At 42.4% G+C, this 25,257-nt stretch overlaps 2 pseudogenes; both read left to right on the top strand.

The window, feature by feature from the left end:
• LOC126564380 (uncharacterized) overlaps positions 1-25,257 on the top strand; it is a 590,020-nt pseudogene that overhangs the window by 31,649 nt on the left and 533,114 nt on the right.
• Positions 5,400-25,257, top strand: part of LOC126555953 (uncharacterized) — a 58,236-nt pseudogene continuing 38,378 nt past the window's right edge.

The following is a 25,257-nucleotide window of genomic DNA, read 5'->3' as shown; positions in this document are numbered from 1 at the left end:
TTGTCCGATTGAGGGCATAGTCTTGATAAAATATCAGAAATATTGCTCGTACCCGGAATGTGTACTACTGAGAAATCGTAGGGTTGAAGTCGGAGTGCCTATGCTTCTGCGCGCGAACATGCACGTCGTCCTTCTTGATATTTCGGTTTTATGATCCGTGAGAACCGTAAAATGTTTACCAAAGAGGTATGGATAAAATTTTTCCACCACCCAGACGATGGCTAACGCTTTTAACGATGGGTTTGAGGGTAAACTTTCTTCGTTTTTGTGAGTGCCTTTGATGCGAAGCTTATTATTCTTGCTTTGTCGCTATTGTCACGTTGTGTTAGAAGTCAGCCCCAAGACCTACAGGCGATGCATCGACGTATAGTTCAGTTCTATCCTTTGGGTCAAAGAATCCTAGACGATGAACAGCGCTTGCAAGTTTTCTCGAGAAATGTCCAACCTTTCCACAATTGTGGCACGTTGCACCTCGTGCTGCACACTCTTTCGATTCCCGTTGATGCCTCCATGATCCACAACGATTACACTTAGAATAAGTGTTCCGCTCCTCACCACGGAAATGTTGGTCTAGTTGTACAAAACGCCTTTCAATTCGCACTGCCATTTGCTTCACGAGCAACACTTCTCCTGGTTCAGCTCCGAATCGTTGTGTTTTTTCTTTTTGTTTTTGAAGCACTTCGCGGTTTATTGCGTAGTTGATAAGAGAATCTAACTCCATAGTGCCTTCTAAGCCTTTATCCCGCACTCTTTCATCTCGTGCACCAACGGTAATTTGTTGCAGTATTTCCTTTGGTTCGCGGTCTTTGAATTCACAACATGCTGCCTGCGTTCGTAATCGTAACACGTAAAAATTTGTGGCGATCGGATGTAAGCTGCGATAAAAAGTTCACCCTAGGTAAGCGCGTTAGCCTAAACTTAGCCTGGACACGAACAAGGTCCAGAACAAAAGAGGGAACAAATGGAAGCGACATCAGGATGGCTTGTGACACGTCCAGCCAAATATAAAAACGGCGACATGTCCTCACCAAGGCAGTCTAGCTTCAACATCGACTTACGAAGGACCTCCCGGTGGAACTAGAAGGAAGGAAGAACCCGTGACAACCAACCTAGAAGGAAGGAAGAACCCGTGGCAACCAACCAAGAAGGAAGGAAGACTCTTGACGCCAACTGGAAGGAAGGAAGGAAGGAAGGAAGGGAAGGAAGAAGAGAATAAAAATAGAGTGTTCAGCCCCTAACCTCTAAAAATTGAACGGCTCCTCGGGCTTCTGTCGAATTGAACGAAATAATTCAAGCTCAATTCGTTCATTTCGTTTTCCCACAAAAAACGCGTTGAGTCGCTTGACAGCGTTATCAAACTCGGGTTCTTCTACCGGAGCAAACGGAATTTTGGTAGGTCCTGAATGAATTTCGCCTTCTACTGATGCCAAATGATGATAAATTCTCTGCAGTCTTCTACCACCTCGAGCTAGCATGTATAATAGCTTTTCATGCTGCGTCGAAAATTGTTGCAGCTCGAGTATGATTTCGCATGCCCGAAACCATTCCTCCCACTCCCGGCGTAATCCAGAGCTATTCACCGCATCATTGAATGGCTCTAAATGATATTTACTTTCTTGAGACATTATAACGTATCCCAAACACGCGTTAATTGATTTTTTGATTATGTATGGCACTTTTCGACCTTCCAATACGACTGGACAAATGCTTCTAAAGATCAATCTCTTAAATATGCTTATATGGAACAATCGACTGTCTCATCGCCATAGTAGTGGTCGCTTAGGCTTCGCGCCTTTTATGATCGTAATGATCAGAAACAAAAACAACAAACAATTATTAGAACTAACACACCTTTGTTATAATAATGGCATATGGCAGTGAGCTTCGGCATGAAACCGGACCCGCATTTTGTATCAGTATTACCAACAAACACACTTACCATTATGGTAGTGTTTTACTGTGCGCTTCGAAATTTTCCCGGTCGCCGTCTCTTTTAGTATTAAAGTTTGTCCTTCTGGTCAAACCCACACAACTCTCACTCTTGTAACGTTGTTTGAGTGTGTGCTTCGGCTATGGACCGGACCCGCATGCTCTCTCATTACCAATACACACTTCCTCCACACACCATCTGCCATCTACAAGAACACAACTCAAGACACGGGGTGATTCAATTCCTCCTTCTGCTCTCATACATGCTACATTCCTACATTAACTAATGTAGGTTATTTGTTAAATTGGTGAATTTCTGCTCAACGTATAATGCTTTGTAACGTTTGTTGTATGCGAGATAATGTATACGCTAGTGGGATGTTTAGAAGATATGCCACAGTCCGGTGCGCGATGCAGTTCTCACGGTGCTGCAGGTTCTGGTAAGTCTGTACGTGGCCAGTGCCGTCTTTCGTCTACCCTTGGTCAATGCGCATTTGCAAGTTGTTAATGTCTTCTAAATGGTTTTGCGTTCTTTGTCTGGATAACGTTGTGTTCTAACTCCTCCTCTCTTAAGTGACTTTGCCCTCAAAGTCTGTTGATAGCATGGAACGATATGGGTCTGCTGACGAAGGTTTCTGCATGGGTGTCGGCTCGTCGTTGCACGTCTGACATCGAAATGTTTAGCTGGATTTTTCTTCTTCTAATTCTGATGAAGAGATAAAAAAAGTGTTGCGCTTGATATCAAAATAATAGTTGTCCAAATAGATTCATCTTCCATGTGAGGGAATTATTGACTTGGCTGATGCCTAATGCGATGCGTAACATCTCTCGATGTTATAGCGTCATGTTCTGAAGATGCTTAATTGATGGGTTATCTTGCAGTCCGACTTCGTTGACTATGAGACCGAGGGCGGAATGATATAGTTTTCCGGCAATAGGAACGTCTACGTTGGAAAAGAGTTCTCCATCGATCAAGATCAGGAAAGTTATCGTAGAAACACCATTTTTCGTGGAAACGTTAGGATCGGACCACCCACCGCGAAGTTATCGCCGATTTTCTGGCTTGGATCAATTTGTTTTTTTTTTATTCATCCAGAAAAATGTGGCAAGTGCTACCTCCTGGTTTGAGTTCTTGCCTGGCATTTCAACTGGTAGAATGTGGAAATTTTTCAAACGCATTTTTGACTGCTACGTTATGAAAAAGACAATGCTTTGCTTCGGAAAAACCGCAACGAATAAAAGTTTCTTTCTCGTTTTGTTAGTCATATCAAATCAAAGTTTGACTCAGGTTAATTTTCTTATTTGAAGAATATTCCGTTGATTTTAAATTAAAAAAAAACGCCAAATCAATTCTAACGTGAGAATCCACCCTGCTGGTATAAACGTTACAACCACTTGATATATTCGTTTTGTTTTGAATAGGCGTTTAAAGCACAGAAGAAGCGAAACATATTAAATTTCAATCATATTTGCTACTCAAATTTTTATTCAGTGAAAGTATTAGCTTTACCACGACATCCATTTCTTATTTAGTTATTTTCTAAATTTGTTTTTTCGCTGAGTCGGAGACGATCTTGGCACTGAATGATCTAATGTTTATAACTCAAATTTTATCATCTCGTGGGCCCGAACGTTCGTCTCGAAAACCAATTATTTATGTTCATTTTTGTCGTATTTAACGCCACAATAGAAGAAACGCGCTAGTCATGCATTTGCTGCGCCAATTCGGTTTCGCGAAGTGCTTTGACCCGTTTTCTCGCACCTAATGAATAAACAAATAAGTGGAGTCGACATGCGGTTGCAGTCGACATAACACGCGGATTGTTCGTTTGATTTGAATTGAACGCGTGCATCGAATTGATGGCACAATGCTGTCTATGGGAAGGCGGCTGTGAGATTACAGTCTACACACAGCATGTCACACATGCAGTCTACACACACATGGATGCATGCACTTTACACACAAAGCTGAACGCTCGGTAGTTTAAGGGTGGTTCTAGAACATAAATAAAGAAACCCAAAGCTTTAACATATGCTAGAATTTGGATACACTCAGAATAAGCCCTAAATATAAACCATTTTGCCTATTTCTTTGCTGCTTTGTGAACGATTATCTTTAGCTGGATAGTATTTAGCTAACGATTATCTTAGACGGTATATATGGCGATATTTTGTTTCGATTCAGTTCCGACGCCAGTAGAATCCAGAAGAATGTCTATGAAATCGAATTTGTGATATACAATGAACCATACCGAGTTGCAAACAAATGGAAGTAAATCTATTTTTGGAGAGTTTGTTTATATTATTATTATTATTATTATTATTATTATTATTAATATAATTATTATTTTTATAATTATTATTATTATTATTATTATTATTATTATTATTATTATTATTATTATTATTATTAATATTGTTATTATTATTATTATTATTATTATTATTATTATTATTATTATTATTATTATTATTATTATTGTTGTTATTATTATTATTATTATTATTATTATTATTATTATTATTATTATTATTATTATTCTTGTTATTATTATTATTATTATTATTATTATTATTATTATTATTATTATTATTATTATTATTATTATTATTATTATTATTATTATTATTATAATTATAATTATTATTACTATTATTATTATTATTGTTAGTCCTGTTGCCTCGCGGGTTTACAGAATTCACTTATTCGCTAAAACCAAACCTAACTTTGCTAAGCGCCAGGGAGTTAGGATATAAGGGAGGAAGAAAGCTGGGAAGAATGTTTAAGACGGGACCGGAAGGTAGAAAAACTTAGGTGAAAGTCGAACATATGGGCCACGGAATTGATTTGACGAATAGCACACACGAAGGGGTATTTGCGCCCTGCTGAGGTACGACGACTTGGGATCGCAAGAGGGGGACGATTACGAAGGACACGGGAAGGGATGTAAAATGGAACACATGATAACCAAGCAGGAGCATCGGTATGACCGAAAAGGAGAGCGGCAATAAAGGTTGATTGGGCCTGGGAACGGCGAGTTTCCAACGAATCCAGCTTCAGCAGCTGGCACCTGACAATTTTACCAAACTTTCATGTACTTGTTCGCGGGGCTTGGTGGAAAGAGAAAGATGATACGCGAGAGCAAAAGGGGAAAAAACACAATGCACCACCAAAACATCGCGTTGTTGCGGCTCAACGCTGGATCTAAAACGTCAAAGTCAACCTTCTTCTTCTTCGTGTGTGAAAACGTCAATCTGCCCTGAGTGAGCCAATCTCCTACGCTGCCTGTCTGCCATGACTGAATGTGTGTGTCAGGTGAAATGAGTTGTTTGCCATCAACGTTAATCGGTATTTAAACTTGCTTTGTTTTATATTGCCAAACGTGTCTTATAGCTTATTAGGAAATAGAACAAGGAAAAAAAACTGATTCCGGGATACGGGCGGGTAGCAGTAAAACTTCCGCTTGCGAATGGGTTTATTGTGGCGCAGCTATGGGCTTTTCGCTGTGGTTACGCTGATGGGCATGTTGGCCCAGTACGAATGGTAACCAAAGGACGCGTTCGATGAAATAAAGGCACGCTTCGATAAGGTGAACGTCGACAACTGTCCCATTCTACTGCCGAGGGATTTAACCTTGCCTGAGGAAAGCGTTTACCATCTACCGAACATCAAGGATGTAAACATTAATCCCCAACCGAACGGCCCTGCTGCACCTGCACAACATGGCTCTGAGTCGTGCGTTCTGCTGGAGATACATCTTGCAGAGTCGTTTCATTCGGCCAGTCATCAATGATACGATCCCGGCATGATGTACTACTTCTTGTCGACCGTCGCGGACGTATCCGCCAACAGGCACATTAACGCTTCCGTCATCTATTTTGCCGTACCTACCGGGAGGATAATTTTAACGATCCAATTCATCTGCAGAAAATTTCCACTCAAGAGTTCCAAACTGGGGATCCTTAGTTGATTGTAAACAGTAGGCTGTGCATGTAAAAGAGGAAAATGCGTTGAAAGTTTCTGTGTCCAATATTCTTTTCACCATTTCATAGGTACACGGCCGTTTCGGTGTTGGAAATGGATTCGAACGAAACGATATAAACCAATGTCCGAAGGGTGAAGGTAACAAGAGTCCAAACATATTCGCGGACACGGCACGCTACAAGAATGAAACGACTGAATGCGAACCGATCGATGGGTGGGGATTCCGGCGCAGTGACTATCAGTGTCGATGTAAGCCGGGTTATCGCTTACCGGGTGTTGGAAGAAGGCCCTACCAGGGGGAGATACTGGAGCGTGCATCTGACGAGCAAATTTACAATGGGTTTGGTTGTGTGAAAGTTGGATGTAAGTACGATTTAGTTCTTCATTTGCACTGTCTTCATGCAGGGCCCTTACTTACGTTACTTCCGTTCACATTCAATTGCAGGGGTTCAAAAGGTGCCGATCAAATGTTTCCGGGCACCTACATACGTGCGCGAACAGTATCTCAACCGGTATTACGAGTATACGACCGGTCCGAGCTCGCTTCCCTCTCACAAGCTAAACATATACGAGGTCCTGAAGGTTATTTTGGGCGTAAATGCATGCTCGTGCAAAAACTACCACCCGCAAGATCTGATGCTAAAGGGCGAGTTCGCCTACGAAACACAAAAGCAGTTCGAAAATGAAGCTATAAATGCAATCCGTTTGGCGAACTTTATCAGTGCCTTCCTGCAGATAGTGGATCCGTGTAAACTTCTACTCGGGCAAGCGGTTTGCCGACAAACCGTTGACTGAAGATCAAATGATGGGTGAAATGTTGGCGCTAGTTCTGGGTAATACACGCATCTGGTCGGCCGCTATGCTGTGGGATCGGCGCAAATTCCCCAACCTTACCCTGTTCGGACCGTACGCGTACAAGCGCGAGCTGAACACGCGCAAATTCAAAATGGAAGATTTGGCCCGGTACAACAAAACGGGCGAAGAGTACATCGATAAACCGTTCTTTCTGAACTGTTTATCGATCGTGGCCCACCGCTGAAACAGCGGTGAGCCACGAATTTCGATTCGCTCGACAAGTACAACTTTAAGATACGGTTGCGCCACAATGAGACGGACGTGTAAGCACAACGGTACAACCATTACCCGAACTTTTACCACACGGCCACAATGGATCATGGCTATTGGACGACGTCCGAGTACGACTGCAAGGGATACGTGAAGAAGTGGCTCATAACGTACGCGGTACCATTCTTCGGCTGCGACAGTCTGAAGGCGAAGCAGGAATTCAAGTAAGTGTTTTTTTTTTATATTTTGCTCACTGTAGGCAGCGTGTCTGTTAAGGCGGAAATGCAGTTTTACCCCCTTTTTTATTGCTTTAAACTGTGCCACTAACTAAGCTGGTTCGTTTTCTGTCTTTCATCTGCACGTCGTAGGGGAATCGTTGCAGTTTCAATGAACATGCTCCAGCTGGATATCAACCAATGTCCGGATGATTATTATAAGCCGAATGCATTCAAAAACACTCACAAATGCGCCGAGAAATCTTCATACGTAAGTATGAAGATTTCGCTTTCGCGGCTGCGTTTCAGTTTTCTCGGTCAACCATCCGTTTCTGTCCCCCAGGTGTGCCTACCGCTGGGGTTGGGTTTTGATTTCATCCTTTGCCCTTTTATCCGTCTCAATCGCAACCGAAGCGCAGAGGAAACGAATATGCTTCTGCATTTGTTTGTTTTTTGTAGTTTCTGTGTCTATAATTGCGACCATCGGCACGGTGAAACCTGAAGAAACCGCTTTTGTTCTCGGATGGACGAGAACAAACTGGGAACATAGAAAACTAAGGCTGCTTGCATAGAAAATGGCTGCCTGCACCAAAGCGCAACGACAAGCGCATTGATTGGTTGAACATGCACTGGTTGAACATGCACTAGAAATAAATTTAAATAATTCTTTCAATATTCAATAAACAGCACTTTAGCGAACAATATCTTCAACGGTGGCTATGTGTTGGTGCAGTGTAATCATACACTAACCACTAATCATTTCAATCGTGTTTCTAAAACATTGGAAAGATCGTTTTTCAAACCGCAGGAAACTGAACAGCGGCGTGTGTGTGTGTGTGTGTGTGTGTGTATTTTACGTGGTTCTAAACGCTTGCACGCATTTCGTTTCAACAGACCGGTAACTGGAATATACGGATAATTGTTCGCCGGATGTAAATGAGAAAAAAGCAACAATGGATTCGGCCCAGGAAGCATTCGCTCAACATCTAGCGATTATGGTGTACAGTAAGTAGTAGCGCCCCCGGGTTTTTCCGGCTTCCCCGTCTGGCCAGAATATATGAGATTCAAGTTTTTGCTCCCATTTGCAGACTATCTGCTCGAATGGCGAATAAACCTGTCCCGTGCTGGCTAACGAATATCAAACCCCAGGCCCAGTCGATCATTCCTTACCGTCGCCTGCACGATACGATGTGGGAACATACTGAGCTGCTCGACACAAGTGTAAAATGGTTCCTCTAGCTATAGCCTCCGAAATGTTCTACCAACCTTGTCTTTACAATTCCGTCTCCCGTTTTTTTTCCACAGTGCGCCGAACAATTTAGTTGTTCCACAAGGAAGTGCCGATACCGTTCGGAGCAACCAGCTGGTCTAAGATAAAATTTATCCCGGAATATTTTTGCATTTAGAGTGCGGCCCCACCTACCGAAGCTGGCGATGGTGTTAAGCCAGCCACGGGCACGGACGTCAATTTCGTGTATGATCCAGCAACGGAACCAATCTCAACGGGCAGCACCATTAATTTGAATGAGCAAAGTTTTGACCTCAGTATATTTATTCAGCCAGTTATGCTGCATACTCCCTCACCGGAACCAGATACCAACAACGCGAACGAACAAAACACCACCGGAACACCAGCGCTGATGTACCTGGGAAGGGATGGACAGCCGCAACTTCACACCATTTTCATCTCGATGGAAAGTAACGGGCAGCAGCAACAACTTGCTGACGTTGAACAAACTAATACAACTATTACCTATATTGCTTTAAATAAGCATGAGAAACCGGTTGAATTTAAATCGCAAACGGTGGAACGATCGGAGCAACAGCATACGTTGCGCAACCGACGGATGCGAATGATCCCGCTCCAGAGCCAGCACACTTAAATCCGGAACCCACTGCTCCGACTTCCCAACCTCCCGATGCTGGAAGTGATTGATTCCAGCTGGAAATGAATGAATGGATATCGATTTTACCCCACCGCAATCGTTGCTGGCAGAGCAAGAGGAAAGTCAACCAGAGCGAAAGGAAAATCAACCCGAGCCAGAGGAAATCATCACAGCATCGGAGGAGCCAGAGACCAAATCGCCACCGAAGTTCATCGAAGATGCGGTAGAAACGGTCTCCAGAAGCAGGCTGCACAAAGAAAAATGTCGCTAAAGCGATGGCTAAATGGACCCTCATGCGGGGAGTTAGCAAGGCTGATTTCGGTAACCACATACGAGAGTTAAATTATCAAGCTAAGCTCAAGGTCCGCGAAATAGCTGAACAAAAGAAACAGGAAGTCAAAGTCCAGAAGGCGGTCATCAAGCCGGCCAAATCCTCAACCAAGACCACCACCAGTAAGGTGAGTCGGGCTAAGAAGAGGAAGAATAAGACGGTCGAAAAGACAGACAAATTACCACAAACCAAATGTGCCTTAAAGCGCGAGTAAAACACGCTGGACGGCAGCGATATTTTGCATCCTCATCGGATGAGGACGCGGACGTACACAAAATGCTCGAAAGCGTGAAGCAGTACCGCAAGCGGCAGAAGAACGAAGGAAAACCGCCTGACCAGAGGTAAGTTTAAGCGTCCACCACAAACTATTGATGCGAATAGCAACATAAAGAGTTAATTAATTCTTACTCACTCCCTATTGGAATTTGATTTTTTTAACAACTCTATCTCTTTGGGGAATATTTCAAATGAATATTTCAGTACTGCAAGCCCATTATGGAACTTGGTAAAAAATGTAACGAAAATTTGCAATCAGTTAAATGGTTAAATGGTTAAACCAATCAGTAATTAGAATAACTTCTGCTATTATGTTTGTGTTACTTCCGTTCTAATCGCTATTAAGGTGTGCTGATGTAAACAAGCACAGAAGAGAACGAAACCCTCAGAAGAGATTCCACCTTATAATCGCAATTTTCCCTCAATTTAATGTAACATGTGATTCGAAAGTTCCATTATATGGATCAAAAACCATGTAAATTTGATTTTAATGACCTAGTCGTTTATTGACTTAACTTATACGGAAAGAGGAATTAAGGTGGTCTCGTCGGTATTACCTCTCATAACTTCGATACGCCTCTCATAACAGCTGTAACAACTCGTTCCCCAAAAAAGGTGATAATTCTTTATGATGAGTTCATTTAAATCATTCTCTAGATTTTATTCCACTCCAGTCTAGTTAGCTACTCGGTACGCACAAAACTACCACAAACCTTCCTGTGTAAAAATTGTGGTAAAAATAGATTTTGTGTTTGGACTGTTTTTCGTTACAGCAGCTTTCTAGTCTCACCGTTAGCCGAGCCGGTGTACCGGCTGAATCTCATCGCGGGCCGTACCCCCAAGCGAATCCTACGCAATCGTACACATTCAAGTTCAAGGCAAAAGCGTACCAAACAATCACCAACCATTAGTTCGGACCTCACCAATGTGCCTACGCTTGACGTGACGAAACAACGTACCGGTGATGCTAAGTTGTCGAAGCAAGCCCAACAACCGGTCGAGGAAGCTGTACTGTGAACAGGAAGCGACTGATTGAACAAACGTACAACAAGGTGGATGTATTGTCACCGGAGCTCGCAAAGAGCTGCACCATGAGATCGGATTGATTTGAGGACAATCCCCCCTCTGCCAGCACGCAGGATGAAGCGGCCGTGGATGGCATGCTGGAAAAAGTGCACGGTAAAAAAAAAATATCATAAAGGACGGCCAGGCCCTATTGCTGAACGGTGAAAATTAAGCGAACAAATTTAGGGAATGAGAGAGAAGGAATTCTTCGTGTCCTCTCCATTATTTTAAACACCGTACGGTTTTTCTTCCAGGAACATTATTTTGTTAGTAGATTGTTGGTACGGTACAGGCTGCATTGTTAGAATTGTATCAGGTAGGAACCATTTAGGATTCGATGTTAGATGTTCACTGCCGTTGGATGACATTTCGGCTGTGGAATCATTGATCAGTATATTTCCTTCATTTGTGCGTTTAATCAATCTGCTTGAATCAATCTCCTTGAATCCATCTCCTTGAACTTTACTACTTTAATAATACACAGAGCGAAGGTTCTCTCAGTATTTCGCTTTCACATGAGTAAAACTTTGTTCTACACAGGGTTTGACTATTTCGCAGGTATGCGTTTGATTCCGAATAAAATGATTGGTCTTTAACAGTATTCTTCTATCACGGTTTATAATGGAATCAATGTAGCTGCATTCATAGGATTGATGAGAGAATTGTGGAAACCTGAGTATAAAGATAAGATGCGTTGCATTCGTAGTTACTTGTGCAGTAGCTTGTGCAGTGCTGTTGAGTTGGGGATTCTATTATTCTTCCGAAACTTCGATGTAGCGTTGATTCAAGCGAAAGCAATTCGTTATGGGATATGCCATGTTTTGCTGCTAATATAGCTCCTTCGAGAGCTTTTATATGAGTCTGTAAAATGTCAAGATTGGCTAGCCTCACGATTTTTTTTATTCATAAAGGACGGCCAGGCCGTATTGCTATTCTCCTCATGATTGGTTGAATGACTTTCTTTAACAAGGATTGTACGATAGGAGCTTTCGCGTTTATTATTTGTTTTCCTTTTTTCGTACACATATTGATTAGGTTCGTAATCATCGTATTTTCCTTATTTTATCTTTCCATTTTTCTCTTCGAATAGTTTTATAATTTTCTTATCCAGCTCTCTCAATATTGTCCTATCTCTGAAAGACGTTTCTTCTGACATTTCACCGATATATATCTTCTTGGGAGTTTCCTTTGTGAAGGAGTGTATCGAATTATTATATTTGTACACAGCTTGCTGTATTAGAGTAGTTAAGCTCATATCTGGATTCAATGATCTCAAGCATCTAGCTATTTCTCTTATTGTCGAATGGCATATCTCAACTTGTCCATTGGTTTCGGACCTATTCACTGGTGACTTAAAAATTGTTACTCCTAGGTTAAACACTGATTGTTCTATAACATTAGACAAACGTACATTCGATGTCGAATATGATTTGTCTTGACGAACTCCAATCACATAACAATTGTAAACGAACCTCTTTAACAGCTGATATGGATTTTGATTTAATAGGCTTTAACTTCAGATACTTCGAAAACTTATCGATTGATGAAATAAACAAATGATTTGCATCGTAGGCAAAGATATCTATATGTACGATCTCTGCTGGATATTTAGTAATGGGTGTTTCCACTGGTATGAATCCGTGAGGTTTTCTCTCATATTTTTCTAATTTGTACGACTCCATCGTTTTTCTCATCGCAGGAACATTTTTTTTAAACAAATTGTAACGAGTTCTCTTTTGAATTTCTGTATGCGAAATTGTGAATATTTTTATTTTCTTCTAATGATCTTTTTTCGTTCGTGTTAAATCTTCTAATTGCACTTGAGTTAATTTGGATTCTTGATAGCGCATCTGCTACAACTTTAGTTTTTCCAGGTTTGTTGCGTAACTCGTAATTATGTTTTTCTATGAAAGCTTTCCATCGTTTTATTTTGCGTTTTTTTTCTTTTTGGGGACATTGCGTATGTTAGGGGTTGATGGTCTATTAATATTACTAGACTTGCTCCGTATATAAAATTTCTTAGAGACTGGAGAGCCCACACAATGGTTAGCATTTCCTTCTCGTTTGTAGCATAATTCTCTTCGGTTTTGGAAAGTGTTCGATAGTTAAAAGTTATAGGACGATCTCCGTCGTGGAACTGTTGTGACAGTACTGCGCCGATTGCTTTATCCGATGCGTCTGTTGTTAACAAGAATGACTTCTGAAAATCTGGAAAAGCCATTATATCTTGAGATGCCAATATATCTTGAGATGATAATATGCATTTTTTTAATGTTTCGAATGCAGTCTTTGCATCTAGATCAAATTTAATAGATAAATTTGATTTTTAGGGATTTGGCGATGGCCATTCTGCCCTCTTAACAATCTCGTCATGGGTTTTGCTAATTGTGTATGATTCTTAATAAACCGTCGGTGATAACCTGAGATGCCCAAGAATGATTTTAGCTGTTTGAGATTGGTTGGTTCAGGGAATTTTTTAATCGCCCTTTTCTCAGCCTTTCTTTTTTTTTGTTTGGATTGAGTCCATCTTTCGATACAATAAATCCAAGGAATTGTACAGAATGTTTTAGAAATTTATATTTATCTGGTAAAATTTTGAAATTGGCTGCACTTAGTGTTAGTAAAAAAATAATAATGTCGTCAATATACACATGACAGATTTTTCCAAAGTGTTCTCGTTATGTATCGTCCATCACGCGTTGAAAAATTTAAGGTGCATTTTTAAGACCAAATGACATGCGAACGAATTCGTATTTACCATTGTTTATCGAGAAAGCCGTCGGCTCTTTTTCGGACATGGAGCAAACTTGATGCTATCTAGTTGTGAAAAATTTGTTTGAACTAAGGTTTGCTAGAATTGTTGAAAGGTCTGGAATAGGATATCAATCACTGATTGTTTTTGAATTCAGCTTTCGCTAGTCTACGACTAATATGTGTTTTTTCTCGTTGATTGCATCCATTTGTTTATGAACAATACATACTTGGGCGTTATATGGACATTTTGACGGTCTGATAATTCCATTACTGAGAAGTTTTGAAATTTGTTTGTTAACTTCTCCTTTTAATGCTTGGGGGTAAGGTTAAGTTTTACTGTAAACTTGTGTGTCATCTTTTGTTCTGATTGTAGCCGTTACTTGTGAGGTATAGTGTAGTTTTTTTTAATCGGGTGGTTGAAAAAAATCTTAGAATTGAGCTAAAACTTCATTTAGCTTTCGCCTCTCTTCTTCTTTTAGATGTTCGTCGCAGATTGTTGAAGTTATTTACTTCTTGCAATCGATATTCCAATAAAGGAATTTTGTGTGTTTCATCTATAACTAGTATTTGTTGGACTGGGTCTACTACTGCTTTTATATATCTCAGCGAGTCATATCCTATGATAGCATCAAATGTTTTTAAACATTCGAGATGAAAAAAGGTGCATGACGTCGGAGTATGGTTTGAATAATCGTGCTTGGGAGTATTTCTCTATTTTAACATCTCCTCCTATGAAGTGTATGTAGAATGGGTTTTCGACATTCTGCGAAATTTTTGTATGTATGAATACATTTGTATGAATAAAAAAATTTTTGTGAAATTTTTGTATGTATGAATAAATTTGTATGAATAAAAAATATTTTTGTGAAATTTTTGTATGTATGAATAAATTTGTATTTTGTATGAATAACATCTTATTCGACCTAGTGTCAACCAAAATTTTTATCGGTTGTTCTCTGATACCATAATTTATGAAATATGGTAACTTAGACGTTGGTCTAAAAACGAGACGCTGGTCTGCTTTTTCTTTGGCATTAAAATTACCATCGGTTTGTCTTTCTACTTTGTGGAAGTAGGTACCTAATGATCTTGATTCTTCGTGGATATAGGGCTGTTGTGTGTTTGTAAGTTATTAACTCTTGGTATTTTTGGGGGTCTATTGTTTCCTGAAAAACTCGGCCTGTTTCCATAATTCACTTGTCTTGATCTTATGGCTCGGTCAGCCTCAATTGGTTCTGGTGGTAGTTAGCGTGGGAAAGCGTTATATTGTGGGAAAGTGTGGGAGTGCATATTCTTATTATGGAATTGATTAGGTCGTTGTTGGTGATTCACTGGTCGAACTATATTAAAATTCCTGTATGGTTGTGGTTGCGGTGGTCTCGGTTGATTCATATGATTCTGATAGTTCCCTTTTTAGTAATGGTGGTGGCAGAGGGATAAGATTTCTGGGGGCTGCAGGTGGTATGTTAACACGTGGTCTTCTTAACATTTTTCTACATTCGACGTTTTGGAAAGATATACAATAGCTTACGCTGCTGCCAATGATATAAATTCGTAATTTCTTATGAACCTATATACGTCTCCATCTAAACATTTTATGAAAGCATCTATTACTTTCTTGTTGTTAGTCTCTTCAAGAGCTCTAGAAGTTTCTGGATGTGAGAATCTTTCATCGGTTTTTATGTGATTTTCTATAAGTGAAAGTAGTCTGTTCACCTCATCGTAGTATGTTTCTAATGATCGGCCCTGTTGGTAGGCACTTATTTATGGGAAATCGAGTGTCTCCAGATTTCTTTTCAGATTCAGATTTTTCACCATACTATGTGATAAGCGTTCGTCATATCATATACCAGTTAATGCTCACATTCGATGCAACTAACGCATCGTTAGTTTCTTCTCGAATTTTCCTTCTCGCAAATTTGCATTTTATGTGAATTTTTTTCTGATTTTCCTCATTGTCGATGGGTGAGGTCTGGTATAGCCTAATCATTCCATCTACGTTACTGATCCAACTGTTAGATCTCCTCAAAAAACGGGAAGATCTATTACTACACCTAGAATCTTTTCGAAAGATTCCGGATTTTGCTCTGCCGTCTTGCCCAACAAAAAAGAGTGGCGGATCTATATACTCGTCTGTTTGTTTCGCTTCAGCACTATTATGATTTTCTTCGCTCTCCTCTTACGGGGCTGATTTTGGTGCACGGGACTCCAGTAATTTTTAGTGACTTCCTTCCTTCTCAGTGTATTGGAGTTGTCCGTTTCCTACGGCAACGAGTTATCGGCTGCTACCGGCTACTTGGGTACCGATCAACACGGCTGTGATTTGCGATCGGGAAGAATATTCTCGCGACACGGTGTGATTAACACTCTAACGTGATCACTATACGGCACTTGCGACACGGTGTGTTTTCATTATAACATGATCACTACGCGCACTTTGAGGTCCCTATTCAGGCGCCAGTTCATATTTTTCAATACCCTTAGGGCATAACAACATATCTTTATTTAAACTTAAACTGGAACTAAGTCCAGTACGCTTAACTCTTAGCCTCTACTATTCACTGAACGTATTCACTAGATGTCTAAACAGAAACTGTCTCTGCTTTCTTCCCTGATCGGTCCCTATTTATGTGTTTGGACTGTTTTGGGAACGTCACGTTGGAGTGCCACGCGCGTTGGTGTCTGCTTGCTGCATCGTCCTATGGTGGAGAAGAAGAATGGCATTCACTGTTACCATGTGATGGGGAAGAAGAATTTCGGACTTATAATCGCGACGAGAACGGAACAACGTGATTACTAGCTGTGCAGAGCAATGTCTTTCTTTTATCTGACTGTCCAGGCATTCTGAAGATTCTAGATGAGAACGTTGGATATTCACAAGGAATATCCCTTACAGGCATGTTGGAGGTTTGAGAACTTACCTTGGGTAGGAGGACACTCAAACCTCTAGAAAGAATTGAACACAAGGTTTAGCTTGTTGCACATTCTCTCTAGGCTGCTCTCTCTCTCTGTCAAAGGTTTCCTAGACCGCTTTATTTATAACCAATTCTTACAATAGCTTTTGCTCGTTTTTTGTAACCAAAAATTGTTTCTTAGTGGTTTTTATTATTGTTATTGTATTTTGTACAAAAATATTTACGTACGCACAAAATGTGTCGCGGTGCGCTCGATTGCTGCACTTGCAAGAAATGTGTCGCTATTATTGAACTGATCGATCAGAGCAGTGCGATTGATTGCTGAGTCTGCCGGATGCTGTGCCGGATATCATTTGTCGTTTGATCTATCTGCTTGCTATGGACTATGCATGCATGAAGTTACTTGTTTTGTGTTGCTGACCACTGTCTAGACTCGCTTGTTGTTTCGAACTGATATCATATTCCATTAAGTCACTCGTTAGCCGAGTGCGCTGGTCAGTGTTTGAATGTTGATGTTAAGGCGTTCACTTGGTTAGAATGTTGATGCGTTCACTTGGTTAGAATAGCTGAATGTACATTTCTTGCGTTCTTAGCTGCAGAGTTCTTACAAAATGTTCACCGTTTTTATTAAACCGTTTCGTTCGGAGGTGCGATCGCAACTTCCTCCCATCTCTCTCTCTCTCATCTGCTCTCATACATAAAACATTCCTACATCCTTTACCTGCCCCAAAGAATTGATTAGTTCTGATATATGTATCTATTGAATTAAGTTTGATATTTAACAGGCAACCTTATTGATCTTTTTGATCGTTTCGCTGGTGGCGATTTGCTTTCCTTTCTAACACTCTCTTTTGTATCCGTAATTGTTTCCTCATCTTTGTCTAATCTTTTAAAAGTATAGTTTTTATCGTCTGCTGTAGGCCATTTCTTCAAATGTGCTACCGAACGCCGATATTCAACTCCATCTCTGCTTTGTACAATGACGTCGCTTCCGCTTAGTTTAACAACTTTAAATTTCTCTGAGCAAAATTTTGGTTGAATTTTCCCCGCTTCGTAGTTCCTAATCATTACATCATCACCGACGGCTAACTCTGAATGCTTTGCATGTCTTCTTTTATCCGCGTACAGCTTTTCATGCATTTTCTTTATCCTATCCCTATCGCTTACTCCCTTATCCCGATTCCAAAACCGATTTGTTCTTAAAGACGGTAAAAGATCTTTTACCGGTCTTCCCGTTAAAAGTTCCATTGGCGATTTGTTAGTCACGGAATGCGGTGCTGTATTGTATGCGTACACATACTCTTCTATTGCTTTTCTCCAATCTTGTTTTAGCGCCTTGGCAATCCGCAGAGTCCGTAGTATCCCTTGGTTCTGTCGTTCCACGAGTCCATTCATTTGGAGCCAGTACTGAATGGTCCGAACAAGACGTATGTTCCAACTGCGGCATAATCCGAAAACTCTTCGCTCGCAAAAGGTGGTCCATTGTCCGATAGAATTGTCTCCGGGTACGTGTGATGTCTAAAAATAATCTCAAGACAATTAATAGTTTTTGCTGCACTAGTAGAATTAATTTCCGTTACTGTAAGGAATCGACTATCACCAGAAATGTGGTGCATTTCTCTGGCTGTAAAGAAATCCATAGCCAACTCCTGCCACGGTCGAGCTGGCATTTCTTTCGGTTGCATAGGTTCTGGTGGTCCTTGTCGGCTTACTAGGGCACATCCGGCACACTCTTGAACGCGATCTTCAATATCTCGGTCCATGTGTGGCCATCAAACTTTTTCTCGAAGATTCCGTTTCATCGCTACAATTCCTGGGTGACCACGATGGGCTATATCCAGAGCTCGTTGTCTCAGCTTTGAGGGCAATATGATTCTGTCTTCTCCAACTACGACATTATTGGATGCTCCTAATTCCTTTGAGAAAGCCTGATAGGCGTATAATTCTGGCGGCCACTGTTGACTTTCAATTGCTTGACAAACTTGTTTCAGCGTCTCGTCTAGTCTGGTTTCCTGTCTAATTTCTTCTAGCGTTATGGCCATATTTCCTTCTCCGATTTCACAAATATAGTGATCTGTCGTTTCATCAAACGGTTTGTCCGATTGAGGGCATAGTCTTGATAAAATATCAGAAATATTGCTCGTACCCGGAATGTGTACTACTGAGAAATCGTAGGGTTGAAGTCGGAGTGCCTATGCTTCTGCGCGCGAACATGCACGTCGTCCTTCTTGATATTTCGGTTTTATGATCCGTGAGAACCGTAAAATGTTTACCAAAGAGGTATGGATAAAATTTTTCCACCACCCAGACGATGGCTAACGCTTTTAACGATGGGTTTGAGGGTAAACTTTCTTCGTTTTTGTGAGTGCCTTTGATGCGAAGCTTATTATTCTTGCTTTGTCGCTATTGTCACGTTGTGTTAGAAGTCAGCCCCAAGACCTACAGGCGATGCATCGACGTATAGTTCAGTTCTATCCTTTGGGTCAAAGAATCCTAGACGATGAACAGCGCTTGCAAGTTTTCTCGAGAAATGTCCAACCTTTCCACAATTGTGGCACGTTGCACCTCGTGCTGCACACTCTTTCGATTCCCGTTGATGCCTCCATGATCCACAACGATTACACTTAGAATAAGTGTTCCGCTCCTCACCACGGAAATGTTGGTCTAGTTGTACAAAACGCCTTTCAATTCGCACTGCCATTTGCTTCACGAGCAACACTTCTCCTGGTTCAGCTCCGAATCGTTGTGTCTTTTCTTTTTGTTTTTGAAGCACTTCGCGGTTTATTGCGTAGTTGATAAGAGAATCTAACTCCATAGTGCCTTCTAAGCCTTTATCCCGCACTCTTTCATCTCGTGCACCAACGGTAATTTGTTGCAGTATTTCCTTTGGTTCGCGGTCTTTGAATTCACAACATGCTGCCTGCGTTCGTAATCGTAACACGTAAAAATTTGTGGCGATCGGATGTAAGCTGCGATAAAAAGTTCACCCTAGGTAAGCGCGTTAGCCTAAACTTAGCCTGGACACGAACAAGCGCCACCTAGGGAGTAACAAAGGAAACACAGAAAATGTTTGCAGGGTAGCGGCCAAGACGAGAACAAAAGGATCTGTTTTCGTTTCTTCCACGGAAGAGACACAGTCCAGAACAAAAGAGGGAACAAATGGAAGCGACATCAGGATGGCTTGTGACACGTCCAGCCAAATATAAAAACGGCGACATGTCCTCACCAAGGCAGTCCAGCTTCAACATCGACTTACGAAGGACCTCCCGGTGGAACTAGAAGGAAGGAAGAACCCGTGACAACCAACCTAGAAGGAAGGAAGAACCCGTGGCAACCAACCAAGAAGGAAGGAAGACTCTTGACGCCAACTGGAAGGAAGGAAGGAAGGAAGGAAGGGAAGGAAGAAGAGAATAAAAATAGAGTGTTCAGCCCCTAACCTCTAAAAATTGAACGGCTCCTCGGGCTTCTGTCGAATTGAACGAAATAATTCAAGCTCAATTCGTTCATTTCATTTTCCCACAAAAAACGCGTTGAGTCGCTTGACAGCGTTATCAAACTCGGGTTCTTCTACCGGAGCAAACGGAATTTTGGTAGGTCCTGGATGAATTTCGCCTACTACTGATGCCAAATGATGATAAATTCTTTGCAGTCTTCTACCACCTCGAGCTAGCATGTATAATAGCTTTTCATGCTGCGTCGGAAATTGTTGCAGCTCGAGTATGATTTCGCATGCCCGAAACCATTCCTTCCACTCCCGGCGTAATCCAGAGCTATTCACCGCATCATTGAAAGGCTCTAAATGATATTTAATTTCCTGAGACATTATAACGTATCCCAAACACGCGTTAATTGATTTTTTGATTATGTATGGCACTTTTCGACCTTCCAATACGACTGAACAAATGCTTCTAAAGATCAATCTCTTAAATATGCTTATTTGAAACAATCGACTGTCTCATCGCCATAGTAGTGGTCGCTTAGGCTTCGCGCCTTTTCTGATCGTGATGATCAGAAACAAAAACAACAAACAATTATTAGAACTAACACACCTTTGTTATAATAATGGTATATGGCAGTGAGCTTCGGCATGAAACCGGACCCGCATTTTGTATCAGTATTACCAACAAACACACTTACCATTATGGTAGTGTTTTACTGTGCGCTTCGAAATTTTACCGGTCGCCGTCTCTTTTAGTATTAAAGTTTGTCCTTCTGGTCAAACCCACACAACTCTCACTCTTGTAACGTTGTTTGAGTGTGTGCTTCGCCTATGAACCGGACCCGCATGCTCTCTCATTACCAATACACACTTCCTCCACACACCATCTGCCATCTACAAGAACACAACTCAAGACACGGGGTGATTCAATTCCTCCTTTTAAGAATCACTCGTATATTATCAACCTCAACCGCATCCCAATTAAGATTCACCAATCGAAACCTTTCTGCACAAAAATAATTGATCCTACCGACTGCGCCAAATTGTAGAGTTCTTACAAAATGTTCACCGTTTTTAGTAAACGATCTCGTTCGGAGGTTCGATCGCAACTCCCTCCCATCTGTCTCTCATCTGCTCCATTACATGCTACATTCCTACATTAGCTAATGTAGGTTATTTGTTAAATTGGTGAATTTCTGCTAAACGTATAATGCTTTGTAACGCTTGTTGTATGCGAGATAATGTATACGCTAGTGGGATGTTCAGAAGATATGCCACAGTCCGGTGCGCGATGCAGTTCTTACGGTGCTGCAGGTTCTGGTATGTCTGTACGTGGCCAGTGCCGTCTTTCGTCTACCCTTGGTCAATGCGCATTTGCAAGTTGTTAATGTCGTCTAAATGGTTTTGCGTTCTTTGTCTGGATAACGTTGTGTTCTAACTCCTCCCCTCTTAAGTGACTTTGCCCTCAAAGTCTGTTGATAGCATGGAACGATATGGGTCTGCTGACGAAGGTTTCTGCATGGGTGTCGGCTCGTCGTTGCACGTCTAACATCGAAATGTTTAGCTGGATTTTTCTTCTTCTAATTCTGATGAAGAGACAAAAACAGTGTTGCGCTTGATATCAAAATAATAGTTGTTACCCCGCTTGATCTAAATAGAAATACTAATAAATATTATACAGAGTGTTCGAGATAAATTTGACTGTTTCTGAGGGAATAGGAAAGGAATTTTTATCAAATTTATGTTAAATATTAAAAAAAAATTCTGCAAAGTTTAGCTTACCATGTTTGCCGCATTTTTTATTCCAAGTACCCCCCCCCCCCCACCCTTTCGCGTCGATGGCCGCCTACACCCGCTTCCGGAACCTCGCGCAAGCCCGGACAACCATGTCTCTGGGGATGGCCGCAAACACGGCCTTTATTCTGGCCACCAGCTCCGCTTTGGTATTGCAGGACGTCCTGTTGGTGTCCCGATCAACTGTGCCCCACACAAAGTAATCCATAGGATTAAGGTCAGAGGAGCTGGGTGGCCAAACGTCGGTGCTGGTGTATCGGTCGAAATTGGCAGTGAGCCATTGGCGTGTTTTTACGGCCGTATGGCATGGTGCAGAATCCTGCTGCCAAACGTACGGCCGCCCATTGGCCACCGTCTCAATCCACGGCTTCACCACGGTGGCCAGCAGGTCAATGTACCCGTCTCCATTCAGCCGCAGGCCCTGGGGAAAGATGTGAGGCGGCATCACGTCTCCCTCCGACGAGGCGCACCTGAACACCATCACCGTCTGAGGAAACTTCGTCTGCGGCACACGGGGCACATCAGCAGCACAGTAAGAGAGCCAGCGGTTGTTCTGCACGTTGTGCTTCTGGTCTTGACAAAAGTTCTTCTCGTCAGAGAAGAATCACAACGTGCCTGGCTGCGCCGGGTGCTTCAGCCAGCTCAGCAAGCGCTTAGCGTTGGCAAGCCGCTTACCGCAGGTCCTCATGTAACGCCACCTTGACGGTGCTCGGGGCCACGCCAACGTCTCGCGCCAGGGCCCGGATGCCAACGCCGGGATCGGCCGTCGCCCGCTGCTGCAATCCGGTCAGGAACGCGTCAGTCCGCACACAATCCGACCGCCTGCTATGCTGTATGCGAACAATAACACTATCCACGTCTTCACCACGCTCCACTCCTGTACGCGTATTGTTTTTAAGGTGTTCAGCGAACACATCGCCGCCTTCCGAATTTCGGCATTCGTATGGCCGGCACGAACCATCATAACACACGTTACGCGCTTGTACAATTCGGACGGGTTCCACTTATATACAAAGCTAGACATTTTTTACACTTGTTCGCACAACTTTTAGCAATCGAATGACATATCAATCATTTCGATACGTCAACTCAACCCTGAGATATGAACCCAAAGGCCAGGTATCAAATTTAGCCCGCACACCCTGTATTTGATGTTATGATTAAATGTTATCAACATACATTTCACATTCACCGTTTCGCACTGACAACACGTACTTTGCACCGCTCCTCGATATAACGGATTAAATTAACCGATTCACGTTATCTCTCACAATTTCGCGTACTGCACTGATTACTGCAAGTGAGCAGTTGTTTCTCTGCGTTGGATTGCGGATTGATTGTTATCAGCATAAAACTGCCACTGATCTTGTGTTTTTGTGCTTCACGAGTTTGTTCCGGATAGAAGTTTGCTTGGCGCCTTGTGATCGTCGGTCGTTGATCTCACACTTCCTGATGGCAGACGTATGCGTGTCATGTTCCCGTGTATCAGCACCCGAGGATCCCTCTTACAAGTGTGATGGTTTCTGCAAAAGCTGGATGCATCGTTCGTGTATGGGTGTAAGTAACGCAGTGTTTAAGGAACTTACCAAGGGAGGCACCCAGTTTCTATGGCTATGCCCCGGATGCTGTGAGCTACGCAGCAGCGGTCGCTCAGTTGTGATTGCTGAGCTGAACGATGCACTCAACGATCTCAAATCTCAACTAACGGCTGAGTTTGAGTCCCGCATGTCATCTGCCTTGGAGAAGACGAAACGTTCGTTGCTCTCTTCACTGACACATCACACTAGTGTCCGACCCCAGCCCACCACTTCATCCTCGAACCGCATTGCCGCAACCGAAACGCACACTCCTGAATGCACACTTACACCTTTAACCGAACCGGCTAATCCTGCAAAGCGTCGCCTGATTGATCGCTCCCCCCCCCTCAGATGTACAGACTCATCCACTACTTACCGGCACAGCCCCGATAATAGCTCCATCTCAGGCCGCATTATTGCTGCCACCCGAAACGCCTAGATTTTGGCTGTACCTGTCGCGCTGCCGACCGATGGCCACTGTCGAAGAAGTACTGGCGTTCGTTAAGCAGCAACTCAGCACTGATGATGTCATCGTTAGAAAGTTAGTGCCGGCTAGTCGAGATCCCAGCACGCTGAACTTTTCGTCATTTAAGGTCGGTTTGTCGCTCGCGCTCCAGGATCGAGCCTTGTCACAATCCACCTGGCCTATCGGAACAGCCTTTAAGGAGTTCGTTGATAGACGAACCGTAAACAACGTAGCACGTTCCGCAACCGAGTTTCACCACCCGCAGTCCATCTCCAGCACTCATCAACGGACGGATCTGCAAGATACTAATGCTAGCTTATCGCCGGCTCGCACATCTACATTGGCTCCCACAACACTCAATACCACGGGTCCGTCTTCACCACCACCATTGCAGGCGCAGCAATAACAATCGTCCACACCGGTTCCCACTCTCCCAACACCAATCATAAGCTAAATCTCTACTACTAAAATACGCGAGGTATTAGAACTAAGCTTACTGATCTTCGCCTCGCACTCACGGATATATATTATGACGTCATTGTTATCACCGAGACTTGGTTGGATGATTCGATACCCTCGTCACTCTTTTCCGATGACAACCTCATCGTTTACCGATGCGATCGTACATCTAATAATAACAGTGCCACCCGCGGTGGTGGAGCTCTTATTGCCTGCTCATCGAATCTCACAACATCGCAAGTTCCTGTGTGCTATCCCTCCTTAGAAATCCTGTGGATAAATGTGCTCTGTAAGGGAATCCGTGTCTTCATTGGAGTATACTACATCCCTCCCGAATCAAGCAGAAACACAGCAGTGTTAGATTCGCTGTTCAACTCGATCGCGGATGTACAACGGCGTATGAAGCCGCACGACGTATTACTCCTTTGTGGGGACTTCAATCAACCACATATTTCCTGGTCGTCCGCTGATGGATTCTTCGTCCCATTCCCCACGTCACCCACTCATGCTTATTTTTGTGATGGAGTACATGAATGTAATCTTAAACAAATTTCCAACGTTAAAAAATCAATGAACAGACAGTTAAATTTAGTTTTCATTAATGAGTCGGCTCTGTTCACTGCCTCGAGAGTATCAAGCGCTGCCATACCTTTACTTAGGTTAGACAATTACCACCCACCTCTAGAGTTTAATTTATCTGTTAGTGCTAGTGATTCCCTCCCCTCCCCTAACCATAGCATGAGGCGAGGGTTTAACTTTCGTAAGTTGGATTCCGCGAAATTGGCCCGTATGTTGGGCGCTTCCGATTGGTCTTTTTTGGACTCTTCTCGGTCGGTGAATGAGGCAACTGACCATTTTTACGAAATTATAAATGCGGCGTTACCGTTATGTTGCCCTCCATCATTCCCCCCTCAATCCCCCCCCCCCCCCCCTGGTCCGATTCGACCCTTCGTTCCCTCGGCAGAGACAGATCTCGAGCACTACGGCGTCTGCGTAGACATCCGTCACATCATCACCACGTGACATTTAAATACGCAGCTTATGCTTATCGCATATACAATCGGGCACGATATTCCAGTTACCTCCACATACTCCAAATCC

Source organism: Anopheles maculipalpis, chromosome X, assembly GCF_943734695.1.
Source record: "Anopheles maculipalpis chromosome X, idAnoMacuDA_375_x, whole genome shotgun sequence".
In the NCBI taxonomy this organism is placed as follows: domain Eukaryota; kingdom Metazoa; phylum Arthropoda; class Insecta; order Diptera; family Culicidae; genus Anopheles; species Anopheles maculipalpis.
Note: the sequence above shows the minus strand (reverse complement) of the source record. Positions and strands in the feature narration are given on the sequence as shown.